The following is an 18,775-nucleotide window of genomic DNA, read 5'->3' as shown; positions in this document are numbered from 1 at the left end:
ATCCCAAGAAGATCCAAAGGCATAAAAGTGGTCCATTGCACCCAGGACCTCTCCCTGACCCCAGATCCTTGGCACAAGCTGGCAGCCTTGGTCTTGGTTTTTTCTCTCCCACCTCCTTGTCCCTGTCTCAGGCCCCTCCTTCTTAAATGAGCCCTTTACTGCTTTTTTCCTTATACTCTCTCCCACTCCTTCCCCTGTCCCTCTCCTCGGGAGCTGTAAAACCGTGCCCCAAAGAGTTAAGGAAGCCAATGACTAACAGAAATTCTCTCTCTTCTCTTCCTTCCTTCCTTCCTTCCTTCCTTCCTTCCTTCCTTTCTTTCTTTCTTTTTTTTCTTTTCTTTTCTTTTTTTTTTGAGATGGAGTCTCTCTCTGTTGCCCAGGCTGGAGTACAGTGGCACGATCTCGGCTCACTGCAACCTCCACCTCCTGGGTTCAAGCAATTCTCTTGTCTCAGCCTCCTCAGTAGCTGGGACTCCAGGTGTGTGCTACCACGTCCAGCTAATTTTTTTGTATTTTTAGTAGACACGGAGTTTCACTTTGTTGGTCAGGCTGGTCTCGAATTCCTGACCTCAGGTGATCCACCTGCCTCGGCCTCCCAAAGTGCTGGGATTACAGGCATGAGCCACCGCGCCCGGCTAACAGAAATTCTCGAGTTTGCAAAATGGCAGGTTAAAAAAAGAACTACCAGCCAGGCGTGATGGCTCACACCACACCTGTAATCCCAACACTTTAGGGGCTGAGGTGGGTGGATCACCTGAGGTCAGGAGTTCAAGGCCAGCCTAGCCAACATGGCAAAACCCCGTCTCTACTAAAAATACAAAACTTAGCCAGGTGTGGTGGCACGCGCCTGTAATCCCAGCTAGTCAGGAGGCTGAGGCAGGAGAACTGCTTGAACCCGGGAGGCAGAGATTGCAGTGAGCTGAGATCGTGCCATTGCACTCCAGCCTGGGCAACAAGAGAGAAACTCCATCTCAACAAAAAGAAAGAAAGAAAGAAAGAAAGAAAGAAAGAAAGAAAGAAAGAAAGGAAGGAAGGAAGGAAGAAGGAAGAAGGAAGAAGGAAGGAAGGAAGGAAGGAGAGAGAGAGAGAGAGAGAGAGAAAGAAAGAAAGAAAGAAAGAAGAAAGAAAGAAAAAAGAAAGAGAGAGAGAGAGAGAGGAAGGGAGGGAGGGAGGGAAGGAAGGAAGGAAGAAAAAAAAAAGAAACAACTGAAACTCCCTCTGCTTATGAGATCAAAAGAACTGGCTAACATTGGTTGAAACCAACATGGACAACTGGAGTCTGTGCAGGATGAACTTGCTGATGGCACTGACTGAATTTCCACTCTATGTTTCATACTAACTCCCCTTGAATTTGCACATGTAACCCATGAGATCACAGGAAAAGATAACTGCGTATGCCCAGGGACTTTCCAGACCTCCCCTTTCCTTTCACCAATCATCTGCTCATCTCAGAATCCACCCCCTGAAACTTTTCTAATAAAAATACTACTTTGATGCCAGGATGAGGAGACAGATTTGAGCTTCACACTCATGTCTGCTTGTGAGTCAACTTGCAATAAAAGCCTTTCTTTTCTCAAAACCTGGCACAATGGGCAGACAGCCCCCTTTGGTTCATAACAATTGTATGTGAGAACGATGCAGGTGCCCCCAGGAAGGGAGAAGAAACTGCTAATTTCCCACCAATATCCATTCCTTCCTTGTTTTGTTACCATGCCTAAGTTTTGGTTGGGCACATGATCACATGACTAATGATTATACTCCCCAACCTCCCTTGCAGCTTAATGAGTGAATAAAACCAAATTCTGATTGATGGTTAGGACGAGGTCAGATGTATGCCACTTCTGGGTTATGATCTTAAAGGAATGGGTGTGTGCTCCCCTTACCCTTTCCTTCTTCCCACTGGCTAGGAGGCAGACATGATGGCAGAAGCTAGAGCAGCCACTTTGAGCCCACCAATGGGAGTTACCATGATCCCCAAACAATGACTGACTATGACTGACTATAGTAGGTGCCCAATAAATAATTTTGGAGACTGGGCACAGTGGCTCACGCCTGTAATCCCAGCACTTTGGGAGGCCGAGGTGGGCAGATCACAAGGTCAAGAGATCGAGATCATCCTGGCTAACATGGTGAAACCCTGTCTCCACTAAAAAGAAAAAATACAAAAAAATTAGCCAGGCGTGGTAGCAGGTGCCTGTAGTTCCAGCTACTCGGGAGGCTGAGGCAGGAGAATGGCATGAACCCGGGAAGCGGCGCTTGCAGTGAGCCGAGATCACGCCACTGCATTCCAGCCTGTGTGACAGAGTGAGACTCCATCTCAATAATAATAATAATAATAATAATAATAATTTTGGAGGGCCCTAACTCACTTAATCCTCACAATAATCCTATGAAGTAGGTACTACTATGATTCCAAGTTTACAGGTAAGGAACCTGAGACACAGGCTGAGTGATGGCTATAAGGTCACCAAGGGCAAGATTTGATTCCAGGCAACCTGGTTCCAGAGTCCATGCTTTTAATGATGACAACATATAGAACAGAGATCTATACACTGAACTGTTATGTGAAAAAGAATAGGCACCTATCCCTGTTAGTCTATGTATTGGGGGACCTCTTTGTCACAGCAGCTTAAATATACCTTAACATACCCTCTGTGTCACTCCAGAGGTAAACAGAGGTCTCCCCCTCTCCATACTCTGTGTGTGAGCCCCCCTAGGGCCAGTAACCAAGCAGGCAGGCTCCTGGGAGGCTTCTGAGAGAACTCCCTAGGGGATGAAGTTTCCTAATTGGTTCAATTTGTTTTCACTCCAGGCTCTATATTCCTAAAAATCAGAAAAGGCTTCATCCCACGGGTCACCAGCTGCTGAAGTACCATGCACAGTCACAAGCCCTCCCTTTCCTCCAGCCTGTCAACACAAAGACATAGGCACACACACACTACACCCCAATGAGAAAACAGCCCTTCATTTCCAAAGGGTAGTGTTTTCTCTGAGTTATTTAAATTAACTAACATTTCAACAGTTTTGCTGTTTATAAGCTATCGCCATGGAACAATGGCCTGGTAAAGTAACCAAGAAATATTAAGTGAAAAAAGTAAATTTCAGAACAGGACACTTGCTCTGTTCTTATTTCTACACACATATGCACACATCTGTATGTTTGCAAAAATGCAGCTCTGTCTGTAGAAGTAGTGGCTGCTCATAACCACTGTGGGAGATGGAACCAGTCTTAGTATCTATCACCCCCCTTTACAGGTGAGGAAACTGGCTCAGCGAGGCTGAGGAGCAGCTAGAAGGAGTGAGACCCGTGCCTTGCTTTCCTGCGCCACAGCTCAAAGCCCTGCTCTTTCTATTAGACCTATCTCCTGTCATTCTAAGTCCACGTCACTGTAGCTTATTGTCCCCATAGTCTGCCCATCTCACTGCTCCCTGCCAAAGGGAGTGGGTATTTCTGGGAGGGCTATTCTGGGAGGCCTTACTGGCTGCTTATCAGTAACACTAGGTATTCCAAGGCAGTAGGTCTCCCCGCCAGGGACAAAGGAATCCCAATAGCTGGAGATCATGACAAAAATGTACCACAGCTCAGCCTGTGTATTTTTAACAGGTTCCCCAGAACTTGATGTGCAGTCTCTCAGTGACTGAAACTGGTATTAAGTAAGCCCTTTTTTTTTTTTTTTTTGAGACTGAGTTTCACTCTTGTCACCCAGGCTGGAGTGCAGTGGCACAATCTTAGCTCACTGCAGCCTCTGCCTCCCAAGTTCAAGCAATTCTCCTGCCTCAGCCTCCCGAGTATCTGGATTACAGGCGCCCACCACCACGCCCAGCTAATTTTTGTGCTTTTAGTTGAGACGGGGTTTCACCACATTGGCCAGGCTGGTCTCGAACTCCTGACCTCAGGTGATCCACCCGCTTTGGCCTCCCAAAGTGCTGGGATAACAGGCTTGAGCCACCGTGCCCGGCCCCAATTCAATTTTTTTTCTTTTTTTTGAGACGGAGTCTCACTCTGTCGCCTAGGCTGGAGTGCACTGATACATTCTCGGCTCACTGCAAGCTCTGTCTCCTGGGTTCATGCCATTCTCCTGCCTCAGCCTCCCAAGTAGCTGGGACTACAGGCGCCCGCCACTGCGCCCAGCTCATTTTTTGTGTTTTTAGTAGAGACAGGGTTTCACCGTGTTAGCCAGGATGGTCTTGATCTCCTGACCTTGTGATCCACCCGCCTCAGCCTCTCAAAGTGCTGGGATTACAGGCGTGAGCCACCACTCCCGGCCCCCAATTTCTTTTTGAAAAAGGTAATTGGCATGGATATTTTCCATCTTTCTTCCCCCCACAGAGATCAGTTACATATCTTTGGTGGGAAAGGTGGGCTGCGAACAAAAGGCCACGCAGTGTGGAGCCCTGGGGAGCTGCAAACAAGAGACCCTCACATGCTCACAAGGATGAGCTCTATGAAGGAGGGGGCTGCCCTGCCTATAGTCCAGTCTTGGGATCATCCCCCTTCTGTCTCCAGAGCTCACTGCTCAGACCAGGAGAAGGTTTTCCTGGGCTTACCAACACCTCTACATCTGGCACTGAAATTCTGGAATAATCACCAGCATTTGGACTAAAGTGTGTCTTTTGCAAAGCACCCTGTGGAGACATTAGCTCATCTGACCCTGAGTGCACCTCCCGAGACAGGGAATATTATGCCCAACTCACAGATGATGAAACTGAGGCTTAGAGAGACGAAGTGACTTGCCAAAGTCCCACAGCTAGGAAGTTACAGACTTAAGCCCACGATATCTGATCCTACATGGCAGGTGGATTTCCTCATTTGGAAGTCATGCTGGGGAGGAGTAGATAGGAAGGGGAAAGATTCTGCAGTTCTCCCGGAAGAGTCTGGGAAAGAGAAAGAAGGAGAAAGAAGGAGCAGTCTGCTTCATCAAAGGGAAGATTTTCAGGCCCCACTGATTCTATATTAGTGGCTATGAAGTGGGGACCTGAAATCTGCATATTTTCAAGCTCAGACTAGCACACAGCCAGGCCCATCAACAGCTCTCCCCTGATGCCCTGCCTCCTGGGTGAAGGGAAGAGGGACACGAGGTATCCTGGCTCTAGTGCAGTGACTCCAGGGACCCCAAGATGTCCACCCTGGGAGGACACTCCGCCAGGGAAAAACTACTTAAGACCCCAAGAGAAAAAGGATGGAAATGGATGGAAGGCGGACAGAGGATCTCCTTCACCTCTTTCCCCACCTAAGGCTTGGGGTTCAGGATTCTCATTTTCCAGCTACTTAGAGTAAGTGGAAATTCCCAATACTTGTGGCTAATCTGATCTGTGTCTACAGGGGAGTCCCGCTCTCTGAACATAGCAGGTGGGCAAGAGGGGATCGGGGACAGAGTTCTGGGAGACATAAACAATCACAGAGCATCGCCTCGAATGAAAGGCTGTCACCAGATCTCAGGTCACAAGGGACTTTTGTAGCCCAGTACCTGTCCTGTCACACATTAAGATACAGTGCTCCCCTTTCTCTAAGGATAGTCTCAAAATCGAGGACAAAGACCTAGAGTGACCTTAACAGACTGCCTTCTCCCACACCTGCCCAGGGGTTCTTCCCACCCTGATCCTTGCTTCTCCTAAATGTTCAGTGTTGGAGAAGGTCCTGCAGTTGGGTGGGAGCGGGTCTCAGGAGTGGGTCTTGGGTGAGTGTGGCTCTGCAGGGTCAGGGGTTCGGTGTCAAGAGATGGTGGCAGCCTCAGCCGGTGTAAGGGAGTGTTTGGTGCACCAGAGTCAGTGCGTGTGTGTGTCAGGCATGTGAGGGCCTCGTGGGGCACAGAACTTCCTACTGCACCCCCCTACTTATTAGGTTTTCTGCCAGGATGTCACCAGAAGCTCAGGGATCTCTGACTCTTCTAGAAGTGCCAGGCAGGGCTGTCGCCACCTCTCACCACTTTTAATCTACTCTGAACAATTTGCCCAAGACCCATGGACTGAGCCTGGGTTGGCACTCACTCTTCCCGTGACCTTTCCATCTGCAGTGTGCTAGCTGGGGAACATGGTCCGTCCATCAGGCCTGGTGATCACGCTGTAGAGAAATAAATTTATTTTTGTTTATGCATTGTTACATTTATTTATTTATTTATTTAGAGACAGCATCTCACTCTGTCACCGAGGCTGGAGTGCAGTGGCATGATCTCGGCTCACCGCAACCTTTGCCTCCCAGATTTGAGTGATCCTCTGCCTCAGCCTCCCAAATAGCTGGGACTACAGGCATGTGCCACTGCAGCCAGCTAATTTTCATATTTTTAGTAGAGGCAGTTTCTCCACGTTAGCCAGGCTGGTCTCGAACTCCTGACCTCAGGTGATATGCCCGTCTTGGCCTCCCAAAGTGCTGGGATTACAGGCATGGGCCACCGTGCCCAGCCTATTTATTTATTTATTTGAGACGGAGTTTTGCTCTTGTCACCCAGGCTGGACTACGATGGCATGATCTCAGCTCACTGCAACCTCTGCCTTCCTGGTTCAAGTGATTCTCCTGCCTGAGCCTCCGGAGGAGCTGGAATTACAGGCGCCCACCACGTCCGGCTAATTTTTGTATTTTTAGTAGAGACAGGGTTTCACCATGTTGGCCAGGCTGGTCTCGAACTCCTGACCTCAGGTGATCTACCTGCCTCGGTCTCCTGAAGTGCTGGGATTACAAGTGTAAGCCACAGCGCCCGGCAATTTCTGCATTGTTACTTTTAATTGGCAAGTAAACATTGTATATATTTATGCTGTTCAATATGATGTATATACTGTGGTGCAGGGGAAGACATTTCTAACCTCCCATGTATCCTATCAGCTGGGAGGAAGCTGACCCCATAGGAGGAGAGAAAGAGGGTAAGATTCGTGGAGAACTAGCAGTGCGGGGGGAACTCAGCAACACTGAGTCATCCCTTCCCTGTGCAATCCCATGAAGATCAAAGGAGCCCTTGTGCGCCTTTGGGAAAGGGACTTCCTCTCTGAAGGCAGGCGGATAGCTGAGATGACCGCGAGCCAATTGGAGGAATTTCGCATCCTCCAGCCCCTCAGCCCGTCGCAGTGCTAAACAACAGACGGCAGAGGGCGCTCCTGCCTAACCTTTCCCATGACGCTGAGGGTGCGAGGACCGGAAGTTTGAGAGGCGGGATAGTTCTGATGTCTGCCGGCAATGTACCGGGCATGGAGCTGGGGGCGGGCCGGGCTCGGGTAGGAATAGGGATGAGAGGCTCTCATAAGTAGGTCCAAGAGAACCCTTTTTTTTTTTCAATGCAGTGTGGCGCGATCTCGGGTCACGGCAACCTCTGCCTCCTAGGATTACAGGCGTGAGCCACTGCACCCGGCCAGAGAACCTTTTTTTTGTTGTTGTTGTTGCTCCCCACTAGCAGAGACATGGGGTGGTCCCTTCCTCAACCCTATCCCAAACCCAAACCCTGAAACAGTGTCCCGCACATCTGCCGGGTACAAGTGAGAGTCCCCTAGCCACACCCCTGTAACTCCTTGCCGCCCTCTACTAAAGGCTCCGTGCCAAGAAGTGAGGGTGAGAGGCCGGGCGCGGTTCACGCCTGTAATCCTGAAGTTATGATCATGTCACTAGACTCCAGCCTGAGTCAGAGCACAGACAGAGACCCCTCGCCCCACCCCAACGTCTCTATTTTTAAAAAGAAGTCCGGGCACGGTGGCTCACGCCCGTAATCCCAGAATTTTGGGAGGCCGAGGTGGGAGGATCGCTTGAGCCCGGGAGTTCAAGACCAGCCTGAGCAATATAGTGAGACCTCGTCTATACTAAAAGTTAAAAAAAAAAAAAAAAAAAATAGCCAAGCGTAGTGGCGCGCTTCTGAGTAGTCCCAGCTACTTAGGAGGCTGAGGTGGAAGGATCGCTTGAGCCTGGGAGGTGGAGGCTGCAGTGAGCCAAAATAGCGCGACTGCACTCCAGTTTGGGCGATAGAGTCTCAATAATAATAATAATAAGTGGGGGTCTGGGCGATAGAGGCTCAATAATAATAGTAATAATAATAATAATAATAACAATGAAAGTGGGGGGTGAAGCGTGCTTACGCAGGGGCTTGTAGTTTGGGAGTGGGACCGCGTCAGTGTGGCTATCCGGGCTCTGGGTAGGTGGGGAAAGGGGTGGCTGAAGGGTGGGCGCTGCTGCTGAGCGTCTCCCGTAAGTGCCGCTAGGTGGCGCTCGAAGCCCGCGTCACAGAGAAGAGGGGGCCGGCTTGGAGACCTGAGAGGGCTGCGGGAAGAAAGATCCTAGACCCTAGGATCCTCCCCGAAACAGCGGGATGGCCTAGGTACACCGGGCCTATGGGGCAGCCATCGTTCTCCGGAGGCTTAAAGGGGGCGAGGTGAAGAGGGAGGGCAAAAGCGTGGCAGTCGCTGCGAGGGAGAGAGGAGGCATCCCCCGGCCTTCCCCAGGACCTGGAGGGGTGGGAGCCTGTCGTCGGCACACCTGTCTCTCTGGATTTATGGATTCCGTTCTGAGGCTGCTAGGAGAGGAATTCGGGGTCTTAGAGGTCACATTTGGTTCAGGAGTCAAACATACAAGGGCACGCTCATCTGTTTTTCTCCCAGGATATGCGGGTCTGTGTATGAGCAGCTGCTCTGGGCTTGCGACTGGGAGGGCAGAGGGTGTGGACCCCCGCGTCCCAGGGCTCCTTTCCTCGCTCTTCCTTCGGACACCCACAGCAGCTGCTCCTGAAGAATCTGCCCCCAAGTTTCGAGGAACTGCCCCCCCCCCCCCCCCCCCCCGGCGCCCAGGAGGAAAGGGGAATGGGACTGTAAACGTGTCTAACTCAGACCCGTTCCCCAGATCGCAATTAGTTTCTCGCGGACACCCCAGCGCCGCAGGCCATTCTCTGCCTGGGGCCTTTCCTGGACGGATCAGTAGGGCCTCGCCTGGCTTCCACAGCACCTACAAATTAGAGACTCTGATGCCTCAAACTTGTGGGGTCCTGCCTCCAGCTCATCCCCCTCTCCTGAGGCTTGGCCTGAAGGCCCCATCCCTGCCACTCCTCCTCACCCCCTGAATTCAGTCGGGGGCCTGTGTGGAGGGAAAGGAAGACCTGGAGAGACCAAGTGGCTGCACTGCCACCGCGCAGGCGTGAATCCTGCCTGGCCGCCGTCTAGGAACTGCAGATCCGAGGAGGGGCAAAAGCCGCCGGTGCCGGGATCAGGCCTGGCGGACCCGAGCTCCTTGGTGAGACCTGGGCCCACCGTCTTCTCCCTCAAAATCAGAGGGTGGCAGCGGGGAAAGGATGCGTTCCCACTGAGGGGGAGATGGAAGACTGGAATCAGAGACTGAAGGAGGCGGGGCATGGGACCCCGGAAGACGCCTTCCAGACGTTCCAGGCCTGCTTGCCCAGCTCCGGAGGTCTTAGCAGCATCATCGAAGGTTGCCAAATACCTGGGAAGGGGGTAGGTGAAGCGTGAAAGGACTCTGGGTCTCTCTTTGGGACTGCAAAGTCCCCTCAACTCTCCTGGCCCTCCCATCCGCCCCCAACTCATGCCAGCGTGGGGTAGCCCAGAGCCTAGCACACTGAGATGTGGGAAAGTGTGGGTCTGCCCAGTGGGTGGCCCCGACAGAACGAATCTGAGGTCCTGGGAGGAACTGGGAGACGTGAAGGGTTGGCTATCTGCCGCCCCAAGGTGGGGCCACCCGCTTCGAAGCTTTGGCTCTGCGGGCGGCGCGGCCTCGCGCGGAATCTAGCCAGCCCCTGAGAGTCCCCGCCCCTTCCCTGAGGCCGGAGGTATTAGTGCTGCTTGATCAGACCTCATTTCCTGCGAAAATGGAAACATATCCAGGGTCCTTAATAAAGTGAATGACGAGGCTTCGGTGTAATTGGGCTTCCGTTTGGTGGCTATTTCCTTAAAATGACAGTGGAAAAAAATGTAAACTCACAGCGCTCAGATGTAATTATATGATTATCAAAAGGAGTGCAGGATGGATTAGCCGAGCAACGACCTAGAGTCTGAGAAATGGGCAGGCACAAACGCTTACCCAGACCAAGGGACCCAGAAGTCCTGGACTTCCACACCAGCCCCGCATTCAAGCGCACGCCTCTGAAACCTTCGGCCTCTCCTGCCAGCCAAAGACCCGCCCTGCCGTTGCCATCGGGATACGCAGGATCTTTATTTATACGCTGGGGTGGAGGTGGGCCTTTTCCTTCCTCGAAGAGGAGGAGCGTCCTCTAAGGCAAGGGGCGGCCTGCCTACGAGTCCCCTGACCGCCCGCCCGGCCCGCGTGCGCTGGCTGCATATTTCTATGCATAATCCAATTTCCTCCGTGACTAGTTAAACTCTTTAACAACAGCTACATAATTAGAATTTGGATTCCCATTAATTTTCCTTGGACCTCGAACCATTTGCAGCTCACACTGGTAATTAATGCGATACATCACTAACTTTACCCAGCGCAGGCGAGGCCGGCTCAGGTCGCTCGGCCAGCGCCTGGCGCCCTCCAGCTGGACCCTGACTCCGGACCCTGCTTCCCAGGTGGGAGCCGTTTTCCTCTTTCCAAAGCCAGATGCCTCGGGCCCGCGAACCAAAAGCCTTCTTTCCAGGAAATTTCACAATTAAAAATATTTATCGGGAGCAGATTTACGTTTCTGGGTTTCCAGTCTCGGGGCGTCTGGGTAGGCTATTAAGAGTAATTAGCATCTTTTGCGCATGCAGATTTACTTCGCTCATTGCCACATAACTCATCCCTAAAAGCCGGAGCAGGCGAAAGCAGGCTCCGCCGCCGGAGCCGCCGCCACAGCTACCGCCGCTGCCCGCCCGGGCACCCCTGCCCTCCTACACTGTCGGCTCCCAGTCTCCCCGGCCGGAGTTGTCCGCTCCAGACCCTAGAGGATGAACATGGAACGAAAAGGCTTCCATTCTGGAGACCTGGAGACGAATGACGCCAGAGCGACCTCGTGAGGCGGGGGAAGGCCCAGACCAGGCTCTCCTGGCTGGGGCCGCGCCGTCTGGACCCCAGGCATTGCGACCACTCACGTGTGTGCACCACCGAGTGGGCGCTTCTGTGTGTGCACGCTCATGTGCTCGCGAGTGCACATGAGTATGGTTGCTAGTGCGCGTTCCTGAGAGCGCGAGGGGGCGCGTGTAAAACGAGCTAATCACCATTCCTTCCCTTCCCTGCAGCCCACCGGTTCCCAGGACGACGCTCAAACGTCAGTCCTAGGCCACCCAGCTAGGACACTGAGTTTCAGAGGGAGACTCGAGCCCCTACCTTGCCTCGAATTCCCTTCTACAGAGCCGGTTCCATCCAGCCAAACGGCCTGGAGCACTCAGCGCCCAACCGGGGGAACTGGGAGGCCCAACGCCCGGCCGCAGCCGAGCCCTCGGCTGGCCTAGTACCGGTGAGAGGCAGCCAGAGAAGGCGCAGAGCCAGGGGTCACTGAACAGAGACTTTCAGGGCCGCTGGGGGGCGGCCGGAGACGATGAGGCCACGCGGCTGAAGGGGTTGGGGGTGAGGAGTGGTGGTGGGGGTGGACAAAGGGACAACGTGGCGGTGGACGAGCCAGGGCCAGAGAGGGCCGCTGTGGCTCCCTCTCCTGGGGCCGAGGCACCCGCCACCGGTTCGTTATTAACGCGCTGGGAAGTCCAGGAGCTGCCCAACTTTCTTCTCTTTAATGAGCCTAGAAGAAGAGGCTGCCCTGAAGGGGTTTGTTCGTTAAAGATGTAGCTGGAGGAATATTGTCTCATTAATTATCTGGTTTTAATTACACTCCTACCCTTTGAATCCGGAGATGGGAAAAGTTGATTTGGTGGCGCCGCCCCCTTTAGCTTAAGGGGTCTGCCTGGCTAGGGGACCGGGAGGGGCTGCATGGGGACTGCTTGCTCCTGGGAGGGTGTGGGCAGGCGTCTGGGGTATATCCGGTGAGAATCCCTTTGCGAGGTGTCTCCATGCCTGAGTGTGTGTGTATGTACCTCCGTGCATCTGAGTGTGTGTGACCACGTGTGGCTGAGAGGCCGTGTAGACGTGACTTGGGTGTCTATGTGTGCTCCCTGCCTGTGTGTAGTTCCGTGTCTGAGTGTACATACGGGTAGCTGAGTGTGTCTATAGATAGGCCCAAGCAGGGGTCTAAGTGAACAGCAATGTGACTGGGTAACTGTGTCTGCAGTGCCTAAGACGGTGGCTTCCTGCCCATCAGCTCAAGTGACAGTGACCTCATCTCTGGGTCTCCGCATATATTCCCATGTAGATGAATGTTGTGGGGTGGCGTGGGAGTCCATGGCTGGGGCATCCCAGGAGCTGGACTACTCCAAGGACATGGCTCGGTTCCGAGATTCCCCAGAGCTGGGACGCCACCCGGAAACTATGGTCCTGGAGGGGAGGGAGTTATTTGAGGGTGTGCTTGTCCCTGCCTCGTCCCTTGTCAGGCCCCGCGCGGCGCTAAAGCGGGGGCCGTTTTCCCTTTAAATCGCGGACACTTTGACAGGGGACATTAAGGACCCGGCTGCTCAGGCTGAGCAGATCATAAAACCGGACAGGCAATTTCTGCTCCCGCCAAATAGCCGGGCAAACTCGTTCTGCATCTTTGGTTTTAATGCACTAAACTGGCAGCTAAGCAGGGAGCGAGCAAAGGGGGGGTGGGAAGCCCCCCCCAACATACACGGGTGCACACACCCGCACAGGCGCAAACACCCCTTCACACCCTTGGGCCCCATGCCCTGCCCCTGCCCCCCCCCCACTGGCGGAATTATCAACTAGAATTTGATTAATATGCAAATCGCAGGCAAACAGCTCCATATAATTCTTTCAGTGGAGAGTAATTAATCACCAGTTAAAGCAAATTAATACATATATCAATTTTGTCAGAAACATGCTTAGTTCAATCGCCCGTAAAATTGAAGTTTGAAGTATTAAGAGGCTCTGCAGAAACGCCAGGACTAAAACTTTCAAATTGATCCTATTTAGTAATCAATCAGGCTCTCCCCTCAGGTTAATCTGCCTAATTTTTCATCTCAAATCATACACTTTACTGACACGCCATCTAGCAAACAGTCGATAAAAAGTTAACAAAAATGATAACGACTCCAGCCAGAGTCATTGTGCAGGGCGGGTGGGCGGCCACAGCTTTGATTGCATTTCAGGGTGGTTGGGGACTTGTTTTTTCACTGGGGCACAGGTTTGGGGTTTCCCCAGACAGTGGAAGCCTCCCTTCCCCACCAACTCTTGTCTGCTACTGTCTGCCATCTCCGCAAATGGACTCTTCTCAGAACATCAGAATATGAGCAGCATTTCCACGGAAGTCACCTAAACCAGCTAGTCCCTGCCCTACTCCCGTGTTTGCATAAACTGTCAGGAAGCCGGTGCCTTGTGTGCTTGTAGCAACTGTGAGCTGTGCCTCTGTCACTTGCCTGTATTGTATGTGTAAAGTGGGGATGATGTATATGTTTAATGGCAAAGGTTTATCTGTTTAATTCTTATGTGTGCTACTAGCTGCCCGTATTTGGGCAGGTTTGCTGTGTCTTATGTGACTGCACTGTGTTTTCCAGGCATCCTGTGTGTCTGTGGGTCACTGTGGGTGGGTGTGTATTGGGTTTCTACAGTGTTGGTCTGTGTAAGTGGGTGCCTGCCTTGTGTGTATGGATTGTTTCTGGGGTATGTCTGTGTTGGGTGTGGGCCTGTGGGCCTGTCTGGGCTTACCCTTTATCTGCATGTGGACATGCAGTCCCAGGGAGACCTCAGGCAGATAGATCAATAGGCCCCATTATAGACATCAGGAGAGAGGAGACAGTCCCTATAGAGACCCAGACACTTCACCTTGAACAGCCTCTGATAGATGGAAGGGGTCACCTCTGCCCTACATTGGTCCCTATCCCAGCCTCTGGGTTGGCAGAGGTGTGTGAGAAAGGGGAGAAGAAGGCTCTCATTTCTTGCTGGAGGAGCCTTCCAACTTGGATCTCCCTTTCTGAAGAGCCTTGGGCCCCTGAATTTGGGAAGAGTTGGGGTGTAGACACTCAGGGATGCCTCCATCCCATGTGCTCAGATGTCACGCCCACACTCAGATCTGTTGGTTACATGGATACCCTCAGATAACCAAGCTCCCTTCCCTACTGCATCCACCACCATTCACAGACAAATAGCCATATCCAGCTCTCCATGGGGAAGCCTGCACATGCCCACATGCACACACCAACGCACAGCAATCCTTGCACACACTTGCACACAGACAAACCAGATTCCAAAGTGGGCAAGACTCATTCACTCCCAACTCTGCTTGCAGCCATGTGCATATTGCCATTTGTACCTTCCCTAATTTGGGCAGGGCTAAGCACCCCCAAGGAGGAAGAATTTCCTTTGACTGAGCTGGGGGAAGCTAGACCTTCAAGCACTACCTGGAACTGGAGCAGCCAAGGGCAGGTCTACAGGTCACTCCAAAGACAAAGGTTCAGTCCAGTGACCAGCTTGAATGGGAGAAGGCAGGCAGGGCAGCCTGGCCATCACCCAGCTGCACAACAGAGGATGCCCTACCCCTACAACCTGTTTTTAAAGAAGCAGAGTCCATGCCTATATAGTGCCTATTCAATGGCCTCAGCTGCCCTCAGAATAGACTTCAACCCAAGCTGAAAGTTCTCCATCCCATCTTCTGCTTAGTCCTCTCCTGAGTCCTCTTCCTGTCAGGCTACGCGCTCCCTGCCCCCAGCATTGTAAATGTAAATTTCAGTAGCCAGCTTGGCCAAAATGTTTGGAGCCAGGATTCTGGTTGTCTGCCTGTAGCTTCAATTCCACATCAACATTCATTCTCCCAGCTATCTGCTCACACCAGCTTTCTGCACACCTCACATACCCTGGGTGTCGTTCACCTGCTGGTCACACCCACTCAATGACAGCTTTACTCTTTTCCTCTCTGTTGAGCAAATTTAGTCACACCTAGCTGCACATACTAGTTTGCAACAATCAGTTGCAGGAACGCAGCATCACACACCCAGTCCCACGCTCGGTTTCCATCAATCAGCCGCACATGCTCAGTTTCTCAGTTGCACATACTTGACACACTCAGGAACGTGCCCTTGCTAGTCTCCATGCAGCCTGCCACACACACACCCGCAGCCCCAAATCTCTCCCAGAACTGGCAGCTGTTAGGAGAAGACAGGGTGATTTGCAGATGGCAACCCTGGACTTGGGAGTGCAGATGTGGGGTCCCAGGAAAACTCAAGGTGGGAATTCTCCTCCCTCCAGGATGCTGGTCCCCAGGAACCCCCACCTTCCTTTGCTCCAGTCCCAGGAGCCTATCCTCTAGGAGATTTGGCCTGTGGACACACCCAGAGGTCAGATTCCAGGCTCCCCAATACCTGTCAGTGTCTGCCAGGGACCTCCACTCCACACATGTACAGTCCCAGGGATGCAGTCATTTCCCATACACCCCTTTGCACACCTACAACCTAACCACCACTACCCAGCACACCCAGTTCTACTCCCCTCCATTCCCACCCACTTCAAAGCCACATGTATGTCACTTTACAACAGCAGCCTCCTACTCGCTGGCCTTCATGACTCCAGCCCATTCAGGTTCTCTGTCCCTTCTTCCACATGCTTTGTAGCCCCTGACCTTACCTACCCTGCCCCCTTATCTGGCTGCCCTCTCTATATTCCTGGGCTTTCTATGGTGCCCTCCCAAATGGATGTGTTTGGGGAGCATACGTATTGTCCCCACAAATCACTTTCTGGGCTCCAAGAGGGGTAGTTGTTGCGCGTGGGAGCCAAGCCCAGGTGCCTCTTGGTTCAGGTGACTGGAAAAGACAAGGCGGGGTGAGTGGACTTCCCTGGACCTGGCGGCTCAGAGGGATGGAGGGGGGGTCCCCGCGGCGACGGGTAGGGGCGGAGGGGAGGCGCGCGGCCCCAGCCCGTCCCTTTCAGGGGGGACTCATGCATCAAACTTCAATTTTCCGGACGATTGAATTAGTGATTTTTTTTCTCCTGAACTAAAATACACTTAAGTCTTTGGGATTAATTACCACGTTCTGGTCCCTCAGACTGGAGTATTACTTATCAGAGCTGCGTCTGACACCGGCCCGACACCTCGTAAAATAAGGAACTGCGCCTCCCGGCCTCACCCCGCACCGCCCGCGAGGCCACCAAGCCGGGAAAGGCAGAGCGAGGGGAAGTCGAAGAAGCGGGATCGGCCGTCCCCGAGCCGAGGGGTTCCCAGACTGGAGAGCAGAAACTGCTCGCGTCCTGGGACTTGGCAAGCCCCGCCGAGCCCCAGGACACAACGGGGAAGGGAGAGACAAAGCCGAGCCGCCTCTCCTGGCCAGCCGGGAACAGAAAGTGGGTCCGTAGAGAGCCCAGAGTCCTGGAACAGATGGGCAAAGGGCTCTAGGCGGTGATGGAACTCGGGCCCGAAGGACAGGCAGCCCAGAGGATACCAAGCCTTAACGAACTACGCCAGAATAATGGGCGTAGGGCCCACAGCCCCTCACACAACCCAGGCCACGCTCACTCGTACACTCAGACCAGGAGAAGAAACAGACACGCAATACACAAGCCCCGCTCCCTTGGAGCCTACACATGGGAGAACACGCCACAAACAGCAGTATTCCGAGACAGGCCCGGCAGGCGTGGGCTAAGAGGCCTCCGGCCCGCACTTGGGGTTTGAGGTCCTCTCACATCGCCGGTCCCAGCGGCAGCGCCCGAGGCACGACCAAGGCCATCCGAGGCCCCGGGGCCGCGCGCAGGTAGCAGACTTCTTCAGAACTGGGGGAGCTAAGGAGAGAGTGGGCTTACAGCCTAGGCCTCCCTGGATCCCAGACCCTCGCCTCCGCCTACAGCCAAGCCCCTCAGCCTTTGCCTAGGGCTTCCTCGCCGCCTCCCTGCGCAATGGGACCTAGAGATAAGCCCCAAGCCCAGGTGCTAGTCCAGGCAGTGTCCAGTGCTAGTCCAGGGCCTCAACAGAGCTGTCGGCTGGGCTCCGGAAGCCCACCCAGGACTTGATGGAGGCAGCGAATCCCTCGGAGCAGAGGACATTGCGGAGCGCCTCGAATCCACTTCCCACATTGTGCGGGGCCGAGCGCGCAGGGCGCTCTTGTGTGGCCTCTATAGCTCGGGTTCAGCCGAGGCTCGCATGTACACTTCGTTCCCCCTTCCCTCCGCCGCAGTTCTGGTCCTTCCTTCTGCTGGCCCTCTTTTCTGGCCTATGGAAACAACGAATTATTTCTCGCCTTTCAAGGCCCGGGTCCCAAGCCACCTCCTCTGTGAAGCCCCCAACACCCTGGTAGCCGCCTCTCAGTGTTTTGCAACTAGCACGGCCCTGTCCCTCGGTCCGCTTCTACTAGCGCTGGGGGTGCTGCGAGTCTTGCCCACTAGACTAGGAGCTCCTTGAGGGCAGGAACCGGATCTGATTCGTTTCAATTTTCCCAGCCCCCTGCGCGGCCTGGCGCGGAAAAGACGCTCAAAAAACATTTGCTGAATTGAATTGCGTTTTCTCCTTGTTTTATTAATCCTTCCCCTTCCTTCTTTCATTCTTTCTTTTCCTCCTTCCTTCCTCCCTCGTTATTTTTTATTTCTTGGTTATATTCAATTGTCATGTTTTTCAGGCTCATTAAATCCATTTAGAGACAAAAGAATAAAAGGCAGAAGGGGAAGGGCGGGGAGGAGAGGGGGGAAGGGAGGGGAGGGGGGAGGCCGGAGAAGCAAACAAATAACCCGCTTTAACTAGACGGGCGGATAAATGGCCCCGTTTTTCCTCAGCCCCGATGCGCCTGCTTAGCTACGCGCCCCGCGGGCGCCGCAGCTCGGGTGGGCTCAGCCCTGGGGCCGCCGCCCCCAGCCCAAAGAGACCCAGCGGGGCCGGGCCTAGAGCCGCGAAGCAGGGAGCGGCCGGAGGTGCCAGGGCCGCTTCATTGGGATTCATGAGCGTGTTGGGCGGGCGGCCTGGGGCTTCGGGCTCCGGGCGGGGGCCGGGTGGGGGGGTGCGCACGGCGGGCGCAGATGCCCGGGTGACCGCCCCGCCGCGGTCCCTGCGCCGCCTTTGTGCCGGGGAGGCGCGCGCGGGGACCTAATCCATCAAATTGTCTACAAATTGTGAAGAAAATTCAAAAACCATATGGTCGCCAGCGCCGGCGCGCTCTGGGCTGCGGAGGGCCGCGGCCGTGCCCGCACCGGGAGCAGCGGGGGGCTGGGCCCGGCTATTGTCGCCTGTCAGCGGCCGCCCGGGCCCATTCGTCCCGGCCTTCATGGTCCGCGCTCCGAATTACAGACCCATCCATCCTAAGAGAGGGCAATTTTTGTCGCCCAGGAGGAACCGGCCGCACGCCTGCCCCGCTGCCCTGCCGTCTCCTTCCTTCTCTGCTCCTTCTCTCTCCTCCTATCCTCCTATTCTTTTTTTCTCCCTCTGTCTCTGTCTCCCTTTCTCCGTTTCTCTGTTTCTCTCTCTTTTCCTCTTTTTCTCCTCCCTATCTCTGTGGCTCTCTGCTTTCTCTCTCTGCTTTTGGAGTGTCTTTCTGCGCTCCTATTTTTTTTTTTTCCAGTTTCTCTCTGTCTCTTCGTTTCCTCCTGGACACGCACGTTCCTGGCTCGGGCCCGGGGGCCCCATCGCCGCCCGAGACCAGATGCGCATTTCTCACATCAATTTTGCGGAGAAAGAGAGCCCAGCGGCCCGGAGGCGGGACCCCACTCCGGTGACAGCGGCCACTCGCCAGCCCAGCGACAACAAAAGCCCGGAGAGAAACCCGCTCTGTCCGGGACAGTGAAAGCGGCCTTAGCCCCCGCCCCAGCCGGCCCTGGGGCGCAGCAGACCCGAGAGAGTCCTTGCAAGATCCATACTTCTGC

This window comes from Trachypithecus francoisi, unplaced genomic scaffold, assembly GCF_009764315.1.
Source record: "Trachypithecus francoisi isolate TF-2019V2 unplaced genomic scaffold, Tfra_2.0 Contig01579, whole genome shotgun sequence".
NCBI lineage: Eukaryota > Metazoa > Chordata > Mammalia > Primates > Cercopithecidae > Trachypithecus > Trachypithecus francoisi.
The sequence above is the reverse complement of the archived record's forward strand: the minus strand, read 5'-3'. Positions refer to the sequence as shown.